This window comes from Xenia sp. Carnegie-2017, unplaced genomic scaffold (genome assembly GCF_021976095.1).
Source record: "Xenia sp. Carnegie-2017 unplaced genomic scaffold, XeniaSp_v1 HiC_scaffold_23, whole genome shotgun sequence".
NCBI classification, from domain to species: domain Eukaryota; kingdom Metazoa; phylum Cnidaria; class Anthozoa; order Malacalcyonacea; family Xeniidae; genus Xenia; species Xenia sp. Carnegie-2017.
Genome location: NW_025813486.1, coordinates 15,994,128 through 16,013,862, shown reverse-complemented (window position 1 = coordinate 16,013,862; position 19,735 = coordinate 15,994,128). Strand labels below are relative to the sequence as shown.

General features: G+C 35.0%; 1 long non-coding RNA gene across 1 annotated transcript; it reads left to right on the top strand.

The window, feature by feature from the left end:
- Positions 1-18,417: 18,417 nt before the first annotated feature.
- Positions 18,418-19,248, top strand: LOC124449396. The gene is made up of 3 exons (XR_006949379.1): positions 18,418-18,533; positions 18,717-18,852; positions 19,131-19,248. It is a non-coding gene; the product is annotated as an uncharacterized LOC124449396 (long non-coding RNA).
- The last annotated feature ends 487 nt before the right edge of the window (positions 19,249-19,735 follow it).

The window sequence follows — 19,735 nt, the reverse complement described above, 5'->3', positions numbered from 1 at the left end:
TGGAATGCTAATAGGATCATGTTTCGCTTCTTTGTTTTTAAAATGAACATTGTTTTTTAATGAGTTGCTAAATTGCTATTTAAAGCATCTGACTACAAAACATTTTGGGGGAGGGAATTGAGTATTTCAATGAAGATTTCTCACTTTTGCTCAATGTTTGTAAAATATTAACAGTTGGTTATGTATCTTGAAATACTTATTTATATTTTAGCATTCTCAAGGACGTCATTTTGCTATTTCTATCTAACACAAGTTTAAATTTATGAACAAATGTTTTGTTGCTTGTTTAAAAAAGCAGTTTTTTGTTGTGACAATATTAATTATGTTCCGAATGTAGCTGTGGAATAATATTGTTAAGGAAATTCGTTGTGTTTATGAAATGATTTACACCAAAATTGCCATCATCTTCTAACGGGTGTATTTGTTCATTTAATTGCTGCATCCTTACTTCATTTGGTGAAAATTCAAATGCTGGAACCTCAACGTTATTATTTAAGTCAGAAAAGTCTGCATCTTCGAAATCATCAATTCCATATACATCTAAACCAACTCCTTGAATGTCGTTGTAATGATTCATATTCCTTATCATTCCAGAATGCCAAAGCTGCATGGGGGTTTTCCCTTGCACTGAACTTAAACTGTGGTTGTTCCATTGTGAAACAAACTCGTATAGGCACGTGTTTATTCTTGGCAAAAAGACGAAATGAAGCGGCCATATGTGCATTTCATTTGTTGCATCCAAAATATCGCAGTTTTGCATAAATGTAAATAGATTTTTGAAAACAGAATTCACGATCCTGTTAACTTCACTCCATAATCTTTCTATTCTTTGATTGTGGACACTACGTCCACATATAAAGCTTCCCCTATTGAGGCCTCTATTTGCAATCATATACCTCGCAACATCAATATTTTCCACACCGCGGTCGCCGCGAACTCTCGACGGTAGACCAAATCGTTCCACACCATCTTGAAAAAGGCTGAGTACAGTCGATGCTTTATTGTTTGACGAACAAATTAGGTACACGATAGCCCTACTAAAGCCATCAATGCAGCCGTGATGAACGAATCTCCATGCAATCAGTTTGTGATTCCCATCAATGTGCCTAAATAGATATCGTATTGCGCCTTACTTTAATTATTTAATTATCACGGTATACTTCTGATTCTATCCATGCATTCGTAGTTTGTAAAACATGATACATACCACAAAACATTTGGGATTGTAATGTTATATACTCGTCGTCTTATACTGTGTTCTAAGAAAAGCTCGTCCAATGGGATCTAAAATCTAAAAAACAATTCATTCTAAGGTTGACTATAGGTATACATGCATTTAAAAAGTTTAGTGACTGTCATTAATTATTGATTAGCGATCAAATGAAAAATACTTGTAATCTTTCTCTCAGTCTCCATCTTTGGATTCTAATCCCTCGAGCTCTCAGGCTTCCTCCGACAAACGTTTCACCAGCATTTGGACTGTTGTGTAGTATGGAAGTCAAAATATCATCCAGGTCTGCATCTGCTATGTTAGAAAATCTGTAAGCTTCGTTGGTATTTATTCCAATTTTTTTCCGAAGTCTGTAGATAGTTGTTCTATTCACATTTAACGTATCGGCAATTGCAGAGCATGACATCCCTGCACGGCGCAATTGCCAAAGTTGGCCACACGTGATAGAATAACTAAAACAAAGACAAAGATGCATTGAACCTATTGAATAGGTTGACGAGTAATTCAGCATTTTTGATTAAATAAAGGAATAAATCAGATAAACAACCCTCAGCATTATATATAAAAATTGGTCTCGCAGGTGTTTTTTTACTCAAAGTAGTTGTATTTGTGCCCATTTGTGACATTTTCTTGAAACATTCATACCTGGGTCTTCCTCTTTGTCCAGTTCTCTCTACTTCCGAATAAAATTCATTTTCATGTTCTGGCAAGAATCTCTCAATACTAAACGAATAATGTCGGTACAGTAGAAGCAAACTGTTATACAAGTTTTGAAGAAGTCCAGTGCGTATTTCATGTTCGTTACATCTTTCAACGAAGTAAACAAGAATGCTCAATTGATCATGCAATTTTCGTCGAATGAACTCCAACAAATTGACATCATTTGAGGTCCATAGTCGGTCTGCTTTGTTGCAGGTTCTCTTTAAGGATTGAAAATACTCACAAATATCTTCTTCGATGGCATGAGCATAGAAACAGCACATGCAAACGATTACAAGCAATCGAAATATCACATTTTCTGCCGCCATTTTGGTATTATTACGTGCAGTAAAAAAATTGACGTAAAATTTTACAAATACAAAGTGAGATTTTCACAAAAACAAAGTGAGATTATACAAAAACAAAGTGAAATTTATGCAAAAACAAAGTGAGATTTTTACAAAAACAAAGTGAAAATTTAGCAAAATCAAAAGTCTATGGCTTTTTAATATGGAATGAAAGGATTTCAGTCTATGAATCATGTGGATAACGAATTCAATGTATGATGAGAGCAATTCAATACATGAGAATAACATTTTTGATTTTTGCAACGAACGGCGCCTCATAGAAACGATCAAACATTCATTTCAGACAGTGAACTTGACTATGTTAGTTCAGTTGGCTATGAGTCGAAATCCGTCAAACCAATCACAATAAAACAAAAATTCAAATGAACCAATTGTAAGATAGCAATTGGACTCTCTTATACGTCCGGCCACCCTTATTATCAGTCGAGACCATTCCAGACTGTCCACTGATCTGGCCATTGACGAATAAAATAAGCGTTTTTAGCCCGGCGCACACTAGAGATCTCAGCTGAGCTGAACGTCACTTGTAGCTCTTGGCGTAAGCCGTTTCCTCAAGTGCGCTGTGTCGTTTTTTGTGATTCTGGTCACACGTGCTGGCGGCGTCGGATATTCAACATGTTGAATATTTTTGGCAGGAGCGAACATTGCCTCACAGTGTGCGCGCAATCTGAGTTGGCAGCTCAGCACTTAACAGCTAATGCACATGCGCAGTTTGCGTTGTTTTTATTATTATACTACTAACATGGCGGCAAACAGCTCAATAATAAAAAACACTTGAGAAAAACGACGATTTTTTTGAGAGCAAACATGTTTCGACATTATCAGAATGCCATCTTCAGTGCAGAATGGTTAGTGTTAGGTAATATGATATAAATACATTAATTACAATGAATAGGATTATGATTCAGTTACTAAATATAAAATATTTACAAAAAAGGAAAAGAAAAATAAGTATTAAGAACTTATAACAAAAAATATAATTATAAAGTAAATATAGTGTTGTAGTGGTGAACTTGGATATTTAAATGGATTAGTTTTATTGTGGAGCTTCCTGCATTAAAACTCTACATTAATAAAACTAATCTTTAAATATCCAAGTTCACCACTAACACTATATTTACTTTATAATTATATTTTTGTTATAAGTTCTTAATACTTATTTTCTTTCCTTTTAAATATTTTATATTTAGTAACTGAATCATAATCCTATTCATTGTAATTAATGTATTTATATCATATTACATATCATATTACCTAACACTAACCATTCTGCACTGAAGATGGCATTCTGATAATGTCGAAACATGTTTGCTCTCAAAAAAATCGTCGTTTTTCTCAAGTGTTTTTTAAAATTGCTGCTAATTAGAAATTATAGCTCAATAATAGCTGAAGCAATGCTGGAAGATAAATTGGCAGATTTTTGGCCCGATTATCCTTGCCTTTATGATGTACGCTGCCCAGAATTTAAAAATCGAGAATTGCGTGACAAAGTCTTCCAAGAACTGGCCGAAAAACTTGCAACTACAAGTAAGAGAAATATCGAAATTGTTCTTTCCAAAATAAAATATAGGTATTTTAAAAGATATATTTGTCATTTCATGTTTCTTGAGCAGGTGATGTGACTGGTATGCGTAGCACCATCTGGATATAACAAGTTACTAAACATTTTTCAAATTCATGTTAGGTGAATGGGTGAAAGCTAAAATCAAAGCACTAAGGTGCCATTTACACGAGCCCGGGTTGACTGTTGACCCGGGCTAGCTCATCAACACGGGTCAACCCATCTACTAATAAATCATTACTAGCATTTACACGACCGCCGGGTTAGCACGCCAACCCGGGGCACCCTTTGGAAGACCAGGGTTGACCCGGGTTGGCAAAGTATTGAAGCGTGAAAAATTTGTGAAATACCCGTGTAAAGTAGGGTTGAAATTGACCCGGGCTCGTATAAACTGACGATATATCTGAATTTGTCACGTGTCCAATGTTATATTTATTTAAGGCGCGAAGCTGGCATATAAACGACTACACGTGTTACATTCAAATTTGTTTACAAGCTTTGGCGAAACGAACGTATTTTATGATCGTAATAAATGAATACGTAAAATATGGCAGAAAAGTCGAAAGTAAACTTTCAGTGGTCATCAGAGATGGTCGAGCAGTTGATCATTATTATAAAAGATTATAAAACGCAAATGGATTATAAAAATATTGATTTCAATGCTGATGTTGTGGCGTTGTATTCGAATGTTCGCGAACAAATGGCCTCAGTACTTGACCAAGAATTTTTTGGGCCAATAGATGTGCCTGATGCACCAAAAGAAAAAATGACCAAGGAAAAAGAAAAAGCGTTCAATGCCGAAGTATCAATGGCCAAGTCGCAAATAAAGAAAGGTTACAATAGAATTAAAGAAAAAATCCGTGCTATTAGGAAGGCTTACAATAAAGCTGTTATCAATGGCACTAGATCTGGTTCTGGAAAAGTTGTCCAAGAACACTATGATCAATTGGCTGAAATTTGGAAAGGAAGTCCGGCTACAGAAAAACTTCGTTTTGGCATAAGTTCCAACAGCTGTGAAAGTCTTGGACCAGAAACATCATCCTCTGGATCAAAATTATTGACAACAAGAGAAAACATCTGGAAAAACCCCTTTCAGCTGCCAAAAGAGATGAAGTTCTACTGCGGGCAGCAAGGGAGGATATAGAACTAAAAAAAAAGCAGATGGAACATATGCAGGAAAGTCAGAAGGCTTTAGTAGACATGGCCAAATCTATGTCAGCATCCCTTGACAGCTTGGGGAAAAGTGTCAGTGATGGTCTTGGTATGTTGGCTATGGCTCTTAATCCAAATGCCTTTCAAAATGCATCATTTGGCAGCATTCCACACACACCTCCACCTATGCCGGGATTCTATCAGCCACCTCATGGTATTGGATGAACTATTGCTCAACCTCATGGTCTATATCCCAATCATACCACAGGTTTTCCTCATAGAGGTTACTGTGACACAAATGATGTTCAAAGTTATGGCTCATTTATTGAACATGAAAGGTGTGGCTCAAGTGACTCAAATGGCTCCACAAATTTTGGAAAAAATTAAGAAACAATTATAATTGTAAAGAACAATGACATGACTGTTATTTACACACTTTATTTTCTTTTTATATTGTTTCCACTTAACTTTAAATTACTAGTCGGTTACCTCTTTTGATCCCTAATTACACATTAAACATATTTTCTTTAAAGTAGTTTGTTATGGTTGTGCGTATTGCAGAACCTGTTGCTGTATTGTATGTTAGTGACCTATCAGGAGTGGCATGGTGCAAACAACATTGGTCAACAACATTCAACTGTATTTGATGTTCAACTCCTTCACCAATTATCTTAGCTCCTTTTACTTCACAAAAATTGTGCAATACAAAACAAGCATGAATTAAAGATGGTACATCACTTAACTTTACATTTATTGGTCGATTTAGAATTTGCCATCTTGCTTTTAGCCGACCAAATGCACACTCAATTTGATTGCGTCCACCTCTCAATATTTGGTTGATATAGCTTTTTCATTGAAGGCATCTTCAGCATATTCCTTCATTACATTGGGCAAAAGGGGGTATGCAGGGTCCCCAAGGACAAGTGGAGGGATTCGATCTGTGCCAGGAAGAACTGCACGGTACACCATAGGTAGGGTCTTCTCAACAAACAGTTAGAGTTTGTAAACACTTGAGCATCATGAACACTTCCTGGCCAGTTAATATCCACATCAAGAAATAAACCTCTGTAGTCACAAAGGGCTTGGATATTGAGACTATATTTCATGTTGTAACAAAAATAGTCTTGACTATTTTCTGTTGGTTGTCGTAAAGGAATATGGGTGCCATCTAAACAGCCAAGTGCTTGGGGAAGCCCAAAACGTGTTTCAAACTTTGAGATGAGTGTTTTCATTTCATCAACTGTTGATGGTAATCTCAGATACTTCGGGGCAACTACTTTGTTTATATAGAAACAAACTGCTTTCACAGTTCTTGACAAGCAAGGCAGTGACACACCGAAATTGTTGCAGGTCATTCTGTACAATCCTTGATCTTTCAGGTAATACAATGTCATGGCATTTAAAATAAACTACAAATTTTTTTAAAGCAAACATGTTTTGGCATACTTTATGCCATCTTCACTGCGAAGTGAATAAATACAGGAAGTGTACATGATAAGTTATAGTGATAAAGCATAAATAGGGACTAGTTATGAATAATTATTTACAGTTGAATGAGGTGTTATAAAATGTTTGTGTTAGGTTTTATCACAAAAAAAATACAAAGAAAATGAATAATGTCTGATAAAGTAGCAATAGCTATTTACAGGTCAAAGATAGTGCTAAGATGTTGTTAATGTTTGTTGAGGTTGGGTTTAGGCTTTTTGATATAAAGGGCGTCTTTGAGTTTAAGGGCGAAAGGAGTGTGCATAGTGTCTAAGATACGGAAACAGGATTGTGTGTAATTGTATTTGTAGTGTGGTGATGACAGTAAGTGTCGGAATATGTGTGAGTTTTTGTCCCTGGTTGTGTGTTCTTTAATCTGTGTGGAAATGTGTGGGTGGTCTCCCCAATGTAACTAGTGAGTTTAAAATGCAACAGTTATGTTAAACGGTTACCGTTGACCGAGAAAAATGGACTTGGATGAGTAATAATGCGCATGTCTGAAATGCTAAATTATACCGTCATTATTCTACGACGGTTAGTTTTGGAGCTGTTGAGCGTAGTAAATACAACTGTCAAAATCTAGTTGAAAATACTGCATTTCGAATGCATGGAAATGATATAATGGACAGGTAAGGTTAATATTCATAAATATTTTTAAGTCATGTCTTCCGAATTGTTGAATTTAATCTACTCGATGTAACGAATCATACAATATGTGGCTAGCTATATATAGTTCTAGTATCTTATGACAAATTTATTTATGATATTGATATGCTTATACTTTTAGTACGATTTCTTGCCAGCAAATCCTTCAAAAAAAATTGGTAAAAGAAGAGCTACAAAATAAGTAAGAAGAAGAAAATTATTGGCTTGATAACATGCTAACAAGACAAATATTTGAATTATTGTTTGTGCATTCAATAACAAGCTTTAGGCTTCACAGTTTTCTGATATTTTTTGTAATCACTGAAGTCAATATGTGTACAAGCTTTTTGTTTCAGTGGAGCATTTAAATGGACAAAGGATAGAGATGTGCTATTTCTCAGAAAAGTGTAGTTTACTCAACCATTTGCTTATAAACCTGGGACTAAAAAGGCTCGTGACGAGTGGACTAAGGTGTCTAATAAGATAAATGGCTATCCACTTTTCTCCAGTGTACCTAGAAGTGTAAGAGAACCCTTTTCTTGGTTATTGACAGAGCACATAAAAAAGTGTAGAGAAGAATCAAGTAGTGGTATTGCCCCTGACCCTCCAACAGAAAAGGAGAAAATACTGGAAGAAATAGTGGAGAAATAGTGGAGAATAGTGAATAACCACTCAACACAAACTCTCACAGAGCTCATACTTTCATTAAATGCTTTCATATTTGCTGTAAATACAGGAATGTCTCCAACATGGTAGGGACACATCAAATTTGGGCGCAGTGGGTTGGCAGGATCACCATAAATGCACAGCAAACCTCCAGCAGGGTTAACAGCAACTTCTTCCAATGATTCTAGAAGATGAAACTCTCTTAGCATGCAGAAATCGTGGCAACTGCCTTCAACAGGGCCATAGAGATTTCCTATCAAACCATTAGGCAGTGCCACGGATTGAAACTTAAGAGCATGTACACGTTTGTGCCCATTATACACTATTCTTTGGTTCTTTCCTGATCTGCAAATAGGGTGAACTGTCCCATCCACGAAGCCAAAGCAATTATTTAAAGGACATCCTTTCTTTGAAATGGAATTGGCGTATTCTTGCAGAGAAATTCCTGACAGAAATGGTTGATTCCAAGATCTTAGACGAAAGCCATGATTTTCGTAAATATAGTCTAATACAGAGTTCGATAGCATACACAGTTCGGGCACAGGCCGAGCAAATGTTGGAATCATGTCAAAATATCTGCACGGATACGCCAACCTCTCTAACAATATACATAGCCCCTCTAAACCATTGCATCGAGTCCCTTGGGAGCACACAAAGTGATCAGGAAGGCGTAGATATTCGACTAACAATGGAATATCTTCTTTTGCTAATCTGAAGTTTGATTCACATTCACACGAAGTTAGGCTATCCAAACAAAAAGAATCATATTCCCAGTAAGGATACGAGGGGTTTGTTGACTCATACTCGTTATATAAAAGGAGGAAGTCTTCTTCAGTCAAAAACCTATCAGCAAAAGCCAAATTTAAAGCTGTTCTCAGTTGTTCAAGAGCACCACACGTTTCTTAAAGTAAACAACGGTTAAATTTCACGTGCACATTGACCCTGCTCGCCTCAGTCTACCTATTACATGGGCCACCCTAGCCGTTAATCGTAGCAGTTGCATCTTAAACTCTCTACTGGAATTACATCTAGCTCAAGAAAATTCATAAACCATGTTGAATTATAAGAGTGGGAATAGGATCTTTGAAGCTAAAGTGATTTTTGATTTTGAAAGTTAAAAGAATTAGTTTGATGTCTAAGTCTGTGCAGTAGCGTTTTATTAAATTGTGTAATTTCCATTCTGTGATTTGTGAAATGTAGCCTATGTAGGGTAGTTTGAAAAAGTCTTGAGTTGGGTAGGTGTGGGTTCGTTTCTGCTGTTTATTTTGTTTGTGTTTTTGTTATAGTCATATCATTTAATGATTTTTTCTATGAAAGGCAAGGGAAAGGAGTTTCGTTTGAGATAGTCAACGAGAGCATTTTGTTATAGTCATATGATTTAATGATTTTTTCTATGAAAGGCAAGGGAAAGGAGTTTCGTTTGAGATAGTCAATGAGAGCATTTAAACCATGATAGTAGCCAGTCGACGTGTTGTTAATTTTCCATATGCGGTCGATAAGAGTTTTAATCAGGCCTGTCTTATGCTTTTGTGAGGTGAAGCTAAAGAAGTTAAGTAATAGGCCAGTGTAAGTTTTCTTATGAAAAGTACATGTCGTGTATGTGTTCGTGACTGTGTTTTTAGTAATGAGTATGTCTAAAAAAGGTAACTTGTTGTCGTGTTCTTTTTCTAGGGTAAAGTCAATGTTCTTGAGTTCTAAATTTAAATAATTAAAAAAAGAGAGCGCGTCATCCTTGTTGTTAAAAATACAAAATATGTCATCTACGTAGAACAATACAATACTTTAAAATACAATACACTACTGCAAAACAATAGTTTAGGCCCGTCATAGTTCTTTATCCAATTCTTTTCACGATATCCCATGAAAAGATTAGCAAGAAGTGGTGCTAATGCTGAGCCCATCGCGACTTCGTCGATTTGGTCAAAAAATTTTCCAATAAATAGGAAATCAGTTTGTGAGGTGGCAATGAAAAAAAGTTGTTTTAAATCTTGTTTTTTAATGATAAGGTTGGGATGGTGTGAATAAACAAGATCTAATGCATAGTATATTATTTCGGATAAGGGGATGTTAGTGAAAAGACTTTGGACGTCAAAAGAAATGAAGTAGTTGTTGTTGTGCTTTTGGGTGTGTAGTTTGTTAACAAAAGTAAAAGAGTCTGATGTAGTGTAATCGTTGGGTATGAGGGGGTTAAGTAGAGTGCATAAGTACTTGGAGAGATTAAAGTTATATGAGTTGATGGAGGAGACTATAGGTCGAATGGGAGGGGCATTATAGTTTTCTCTATGTTTATGAAGTTTGGGGAGACCATAAAAGCATGTATATGGTAATCTATAGAGCCCTATTTTTGAGATTTCTGAGAAAGCGTTGTAATCTGCCTTCTGAGTAGAGTGGGGTCATTATGTAATGGTTTAAATTTAGATTTGTTGTTGATTATGTATAAGCTTGCGTTATTATATACCTTTATGTTCATAATAACTACTCCATTTCCTTTGTCTGGTTTGAGTAGAATGATGTCCTTATTGTTTTTAATGTTCTTCAAGTGCGGTGTTTTTTGAGGTCAGGTGGTGAAGGATGGTATGACGAGGTGTAACTTTGTGCGATGTGTATGAGTTCGTGTATAAGTTCGACCTCGTCATACCGTCCTTCACCATCTGATCTTAAAAAACACCGAGTCTTGAAGAACATTAAAAACAAGAACATTCTACTCAACAACAAATGTAAATTTAAACCATTAGATGATGACCACACTCTACTTAGAGAAGGTAGATTACAACGCTTTCTCAAAAATCTCAAAAAACAGGGCTCTATAGACAAAAACAAATATATACTCTTTAGTTTTCCCTAGACGCTCACAACCTACTCATTACTAAAAACACAATCACGAACACATACACGACATGTACTTTTCATAAGAAAATTTACACCGGCCTATTACTTAACTTCTTTAGCTTCACCTAACAAAAGTATAAGACAGGACTGATCGACCGCATACGGAAAATGAACAACACGTCGACTGGCTACTATCATGATTTACACGCTCTCATTGACAATCTCAAACGAAACTCTTTTCATAGAAAAAATCATTAAATCATATGACCATAACAAAAACACAAACAAAATAAGCACCAGAAATGAGCCCACATCTACCCAACTCGAGACTTCTTCAAACTACCTTACATAAGCTACATTTCACAAATCACGGAACGGAAATTACACAACTTAATAAAACACTACTGCACAGACTTAGACATCAAACTAGTTTTTTCATCTTTTAAAATCAAAAATCACTTTAGCTTCAAAGATCCTATTCCCACTCTTAAAACCCCATGTGGTTTATGAATTTTCTTGTGCTGCATGTAATTCCAGTTACATTGGGGAGACCACCCGCCACCTTTCCACACGGATTAAAGAACACACAACCACGGACAAAAAGTCACATATATTCAGACACTTACTCTTGTCACCACACTGCAAAAACAATTACACACAATCCTGTTTCCGTATCTTGACACCGTGCACACTCCTTTTGCCCTTAAATTCAAAGAAGCCCTTTATATCAAGAAGCGTGAACCCAACCTCAACAAAGAATTACAACATCTCAACACTATCTTTGACCTGTAAATAGCCATTCCTACCTTATCATATATTTCTCATTTTCTTTGTGATTTTTTTTGTGATAAAACCTAACAGAAACATTTTATAACACCTCATCTGTAAATAATTATTTATAACTAGTCCATATTTCGGCTTTATCACTATAACTTATTATCATGTAAACTTCCTGTATTTATTCACTTTCCACTGAAGATGGCATAAAGTATGCCAAAACATGATTGCTTTAAAAAAATTTGTCGTTTATTTTAAATGTCTTATAACCACTGTGCTCTTACGAAATTATGGAAACGATATATATGTATATCGTCACAGGCTCACCCTCTCTTTTTATGTTTATTACCGTTGACTGCCTCAAAAACAACCCCCAAGCTTTTTTTTATTATAAATTGTATTATGACCATTTTTAGACATAACACAATTTATACACGTTTGTAAATGTAGATCGTCCAGGTTGGTTTAGTCCTGAGAAGGAATGTTTTTGTTGTTGTTGATAACAATATGTGTCGCACCTAAATCACCCATCACAACTAAAAACATTTCACTTAACACTAATTGACAATGACAATACACAATTGACACCCACACATTTCCTGTACACACAATACAATGATGTAAGAACCAGATAACAAATACGGCTAACCTGATGTTTACTCCTCATTTGACTCTGAAGATGACTACCGCTAAGGTTGTCGAAATTTCAGTCAACAAGAAAAACAGTCCTTCTCAGGAGTATACCAACCTGGTATACAGGTACAAACATGTAACAATACTCCAGGGTTCAAACAATTTACTTTAATACAATTTATAATAAAAAAATATCAGCCTGCAATGATATATATATATATATATATATATTAGTTAACTACTCATTTCGCAGATGATGTGATTCAGCAATTAAGAGTTACTGTAGATCCATATAAGCATTCCAATAATTTTGGGACTGACATCTATATAAGAGCTGTCAATGTAATGTTAGCATTAACAGGATATGAAATGCATTGACAATAAACAGAGTGCTGTACTTTATGTTGTATATTCTATTCCACCTTATAAACATTGCTATTATTACGTTCCAGGTTTTCAGTGAGTGTGAGAGAATAAAAGTTTAAAAGTGATAATATCATGGTTTTGCATTTGTGCCAATTAGATAGTTCAGGCTTCTCCAAAAACTTCTGTAATATTATTTTATATTTTGAAAGTATTATTTTGTTGGAATTTTGACACTCAAAGTTGAAAATTTAACCATTTTTATTGTTTGACCAGTAATGTTATTTTTGACATCACAACAAGAATTTTTCTGTTTTTTTTAAATTAGATATTTTTGAACACTTACAACACGAGATGCCACTGACGTGTGTAATGTGACAAAATTACTCTGCTTTTTATTATAATAGTGTTTTCAAGCGTGTACCAATGACGTAAGATCTAGGTTCTTGCTCTACTTTTCTTTTAAAATAATGGTCCGCCAAATATTCACCGACTTTGTCACAAAAAATGCGCAGAGATCAAATTTTCAAATTATAAAATAAATTACCAATTTACCAATTACGTTTGAATTCATCTAAATTATCTAGAATATATCTTGGTCATGGCTGTGTTTCATTCAAATTATTTAAAAGAAAAAGCCATATATAATGTACCTAAGAATATGTATCATGAAAGCAACAAGACGTATAGGAACACTTGCATTGAGTGGTTAAAGTTTGCTTCTTTTCGAAACAAAAAGGATTATGAAGCATGCCCAACGCTACAAGGGTGAGAAAGTTATTTTTCATCCATTATTAGGCAAAAATTATTTCGTCCACAGATTTTGCGAAGACACCAATACTGTTTATGAGTTCTATGGTAAAGTTTATCACAGCTTTCCCTTATGATTTGTGTGGCGAAAATTATTATCACAGAGAGACAACGCCAGGGCTTCCACTTGCAAGGATCCCTGAATAAGAAATTTTTGGCCTTTACAACAAAAAAGGCATGGAAATCAAATTGGGAAGGAAATGGAAATAAAATTTATACCTGAACAAAGACCTAGGATATCTTGAAATTACTTGTTAAATTGACAAAAAATAAACAGATAATAGGTCTGCGTCGCTGACTAGTGATGTTTTCTCTAATTTGGGTAACAATTCTGTCTTCGGTGCCAGGCAAATATGCAAAATTCATCCCTAACTCCAAATCCAACCCTGAATATCATAGACTAAGTTATAATATGATATATTGCTTAGTGATTAGAGATTGGATTAAGGTAAGTTTTGCATATTGATTGGATTAAGATCAATTATTAAAGGTATTTGACGGACATTATGTACATGAAATAAGAATGAAATTATTAAGGTAAACTATTTTATTGCTAGACTCATCAGCTAATTTGCTATTGCTAACCTGTGCAAGTATTTGTACATCATAAAAAACCCGGCCAATTACTAAGTTAATGATTACAAGACGCTTGGTGAATTTCCACTGGGTAACTAAAAAATACACAATGATGCATGTTGACGATCACTAATTGTTAAATGATAGATTAAGCTAAGGAAAAGGTTAAGCTATTTCTTGTTAATCTAAATCAGTATTGCAAATTATGTTCATATGTTAATTTGATTTGGTACTTTAGTAAATTTTTTTATTATAAACGAAGGGGTACTAAAACTCCTATGATTGTGCAATTATTGCAATGTAATAGTTACTTTTTGTACTCCAATTGCACATTTGACAACCAAAATTAGCTGAGTTTAAGGATATTTGCATGGAATTTTGCAAGGATATTAAGAAAGTTTGGTAAGGAGATTTGCTAAGAAAGACGGATTTTTTAGAGTCCAAACAGGAAATTTGGTAATTTAAGTGTGGAAGCCTTGGACAAAGCTAACAGACATGTACAGTCACACCATTGAGTGTGAGAAAAGATCATTAGAGTTAGGGTATAATATGAAAACGATATGGGAGCATGATTTCAAGAGACTGAGACAGACACCTCAAACACAGCATTTTCTGCAAAGTTTTAGAGTTACATGAAATCTGGCATTTTGAAGAAAGCTCTGGCAGCTTATTTAGCAAATATTGATTTATTTTTGCAATTAAACAGCAGCCTAGCGTTTGGCCAACATCGGTTTCATCCAAATCAGACCAAGAAAAATATATCAATGACTACCAATAAAACATGAGGGAATTCTATTGCATAGGAAAATTTTTTAAAAAATCCAGGGTAAAAGCACTAGCAAAGCCTTGTTTAACATCACTGTGGGGTAAATTTGCTCAAGGTAAAGGTATGTTAATCATGGAGTTTATCTACGACCCATTTGAATTCTACAAAACCACTAAATAGTGCACACACCAAAATTCACGATATGCATTGACTGAATGACGATTTAGTTGAAGTTGTTTACAAGCTTGATTGTGAGTTTCAAAAGGAAAATAAAACAACAAATATTTTTATTAGTATTTTTACTATTACATGGGCACGTTTAGAATTATACAACTTGTTAGATCTGTTGCATAAGAATATTTTATATGCTGACACAGACAGCGTAGTTTTTGCTGCTCCTTTGGGAGACTATTTGGGAGATTTGATAAATGAATCGGAAGAATGCAATTAAGGGAATTATGCTTTGCCAAGAAAGCAATTAATCGAAATCAGAATTCAGTGTTCAGTCAGTTAATTCTGACAAAAATTTTATAATGGGATATGTGGTAGAAAACTCGTAAGGCAATGAAAACTTGAGCAATAATGATTCGGATATTGACTCCAAAGCATGGATGTTCAGAAAGACACAAATTCCAATCTTACCTTTTTTAAGCCTTGGGAAAATTAGCATTCTTTTGACTCAGTAAACTGCTAAATTGACACTACAAACTGTCCGGTCTGAACAAAGTGAGCTGAACAAAGTTTTAAAGCACTGGAAGCTCAAATATGCACTTTGCTTTAATTACATAAGCCGCGATATTCTGTCTTTGCTTAGCCTTAGGCCTTTTATCATTATAAGGTATATTGTGAACACTCATACTAGAGCTAAGGCTTGATTTATTCATGCAATTGGCTGCAACACAATTACTTACCATTTTTCTGCTCTTACTAGTGCAAAGACAATGCTTTTAGACGCTTATAGACTTTAGATGTGCTTCTGCAGCAGTGACTTGGTAGCAATTGAATACTTAACTTGTGTAACGTGAGTACCTTGGATGACTTCAAAAAATTAACTAGTTTCAGACCCCTCATTATCACGGACATGGTTCACAAGAATATACGATTTTAGAGAATTTAATGCTTTACAAAAATCAAACGATTTGGCTAAATTCAAAATTTTTTCTCAAAGAGGCTTAAAATCACAGACAGATTTCATATGGCTACAAATAATTATTGTTGGAAGGCCCATTAAAGCTTTCTCAAGGGGAAAAACTAATGAATTATTTTATTCTTCTTATATTTATGATTCCATTTATACCAAGGAGCAATGATTTGAACATCTGTTTACTTTACTCTTATAGAGGGATCAGCATAGGAGGGTTTACACCTTACGGTGCCTGAGGCATTTTCTTATTGCAGGACCCCATGACACACCCAGGGGCGGATCTAGAGTATGTCAATTTCGTCACGCGACTGATGTTTTAAATCCAAAAATTACCTATTCATATTAATTAAAACCATTATTCTTACTTTAATATCGTATTTACTTCGTGATAAAAATCCAGCTTTATTTATTATTGAAAACTAATGACTAATCCAATGAATATCTCGTTTGTAACCAGATCAGTTGAATTTTAATTGACGTGGAATAACCAACTGATAAGCGTGGTGGCTTGACTGGTTCGACTGATAAAGGAGTCTATGAACGCCAAAAACGTTTATTTTATTGGTCAATGGCCAGATTAGTGGACAGTCTGGAATGGTGTCGACCGATAAGAGGGGTGGCCGGACCAAAAAGGGACTCCAATTGCTATCTTACAATTGGTTTATTTGAATTTTTGTTTTATTGTGATTGGTTTGACCGATATCGACTGATAGCCTTCTGAGCTAACATAGTCAAGCCTGGTGTCTGGAATGCAAGATAAATCATCACATTGTGATTCACTTTAGCGTGGGTTTATAAAATTGGTTTCACGGCATTTATTTGGAAAATCGTTTACAAACTACAATGTTAAATATTGATATGTATGCTGCTGTTCAGACTGCAATTTCGCAAGAGAATGATAAATGTCTGAATGAATTGAAATTGCGTTTGAATGAGGAATATTGTGGGGCAACTAAAATGTCGAGAGAGGAATTCTTATCATTGCTTTTGAAAGGTGAAACATCATTGAGCAGAGAGTTCTCAGCAGAAATTTACATCCCTAAAATCGTGGGTAAGCAACACAAGGACAAAGGAAATGTATACATGGACTTAAGTTATCCAAACCATTAATATCAATTTATGCGACTATAAGATGTGGTTTATGTCTATTGACTGTTGTATATATTTTAATGAAGCAGATTTCAATTTGTGCAGTGTGTACTAAAGATTTACGCTTGGACTATTTATAATTTTATTATAAATATTGGCACTATTCAGTGAATAGTGAATTTATATTTGAACTTTGAATTATCTTCTACATGTAACTAAGTAGCTATGTTAGATATTTCCTGGCCAGTTAGTTAAATTTTTGGAGGACTTATAGGAACACGACTTTTTTATTCAATTTAGATCAGAAGTATCTGGCAAATGTCTCTACAGTTCAGTGGCATTGCTTTTGGCATTGCATATTTTGAGGCAGTTAACATCACTTGAGCTGTTTTTGAATTCTACTTTTTACTGCCAAAATTCTTTATTTTCCTCAATTGTTCAACAGCATAAAGAATTCAACAACACCTCAAAGAATATTTTACCTATGAAAGTATCTCCAGACTGTCTAGATTCTGGTTTTGTAGGTGTCGATCTTGTCAAAAAGGAAGCCTTTTTAAATTGTCATAACCAAAAGTGGTCACCGTTTCTATGCATTTTAGCTCTTTCTTCTGTGTTGGAAACAAAAAATTTTACTTATTACCTAGATTGTGGAGAGAGCAGGCCTAAATCAATATTCAACTCTCTCGTTTGTACAAGAAGAACAGTTAAAGAATCAGCCTATGCAATTCATCATTTGTTTTGTTATAAAGGGGTAGTTAAACCAGATCAATGTTTCCAACCTAATCATTTTGTTCCTCTAGTTTTTTTCCTAGCAAAACTAAAAGGGCAATTTCTGGTCCAACATGCCCAGTGCCTTCAAAAAAAGCAAAAGCGGAAAAAAAGTCTAGGAATATCAGTGAGTTTTTTCAAAAATGGAAAAACCAGAAATCATTACAAGTGAGGTTTGTTGTACTAGAGTTTCTGAACAAACCATTGAAGATTTTCAGGTAAAGCCTAACTTAAGTCACAATTTTGATGTAGCTACCTACTACGAAAGAGCTAAAGCTTTGAAAATGTCTGATATTTGTTTGCTTATTAAAAATGTTTTTAAACCAGATGAAAATTACACTTTTCCTCCTTTGAGTGAGAACAATAAAAGATCTTTTAAATATGAATGGCTCAAAGATTTTACCTGGCTGTGCTATTCACCAAAAGAAGATGGTGCTTATTGCTTATCACGTGTTCTTTTTGGACATCAGTTCCCCAGTAAATGCTCGAGAATAAGCAAGCTATTTTGTTCACCTTTTCGTCATTGGAATGATGCTGTAGGTACATTTAGGCGACATGCTTGAAATTGTAAGGGAGGGGGGAATGGGACTACATGCATCTACTTCTCCAATTGTGGATAATATACGATCTCAAATGTCAGGTGTAGCTCAACCCATTGAAAATATCTCAGATACCAACATAAAACTTGAAATTGAGCAAAATAGGAAAATTCTTAAACAAATATTTGATACAGTTCTTTTTGTGGAAGGCTTGGCCACAGAATATATACTATACAGAAGGGCCACTCTTGTCAGAACCTTTGATGTTTTTGGGGCCGTGCATGCTGTTTCGCGCATCTTGGCCGCCATCTTCCTAGCCAGTCAATTTCTGACAAACAATATAAGGATTGTAAAGAGAAGTACAAATATTTGCCTGTATCTCTTCAATAAGGTCGTAGATTTGTTCCTAGCGAGAGTTTGACAAAATTTGAGGTATATTCTATCTCTTTCTTTTTTTACAACATAATTAAACGTGTTGTAAAGCTCGAAATCTTACATTTCGTTCTGTGACTGTGACCACTTCTCAGCTTTGTAAACTGCAGTCAATAGAATTTTTCTTATTTTGCCTCGTTAATGACATTAAGTTTGAAATCTCTTGGAATTTTTTACTTACAGTGGTTTGGCACTTTGATGCAGTTTAGAAGTTCAGACGACCTGCATCATAATGTATTGAAAAAGCATCGAATCTTGACAGTCACTTTCATTTGATTCATCCGAGGTGTATGCGGGTTCATTTATTTTCCTTCTAAAGGTGAGTCACTTTTACGTACTTTTTATTTTTTTGAACTTGGCGGCTGATAGATTACGATTTGCAAACTTGATGGCATAGTAAATCCTTATTCTTAGAAAGAGTTTGAGGAGATAATCAATTGAAAAATGCGAGCACTGTTCAAATGGAATTGGAGCTTTTTGTAGCTGCTGAAGAATCTTTTTCAAAATACCTACACTTTTTGTACAAGTGGAGAATTCTTTGTCAAATATGTCTTCAATTTTGGTGATATATTCATAAAATGATACTTTTGGTGCAAGGAGACCGCCAAAGCTCTTGTCTGACTCATATGCCTTGAAGTAGCAAAGCAGATTTCTGCTATCATCAAGTTGGTCTGTGACCATAACTGACTCACATATGGAAGACTCGTGCTTTTCAAAATATTTCTAGAGTAAGTATCCAGCTACGTAAGCAATTGAATTCTCTTTCATTAAATTGTCACCAACCTCCTTTTCCTTTTAATCCCTTATCTCAACATCGTCAGTTTTTGTGTTTTTAGATGGAGAAATCAAAACAGGAATGCTTAAGTCAGCTTTGCAGATTTGTGCCAGTAAGTCATCAAAGTCATCATCACAGTTGCCTTGTGATGAATTTAAGAATGAACTAAAAAAAGGCTTCCTGAAAGCACGGGTGAACTGGATGGAGGTCGGATTGTCGCTGTTGCCACCCTGCTGACAAATTGCTCCAAAAAAGTTCTCTATTGGGTCAGTATTTAATCTTCTTGTTAGAAGAAACTTAAGCCCATAATTTTGGTGAAGGTTATCCCAAATCTGACAAATCGCATTTATGGTAATTAGCCATCCAGTGATGCACTTTACTCTGCCTGTTACATCTTGGCTGCCATGAAAAATCTTGAGATTAGATA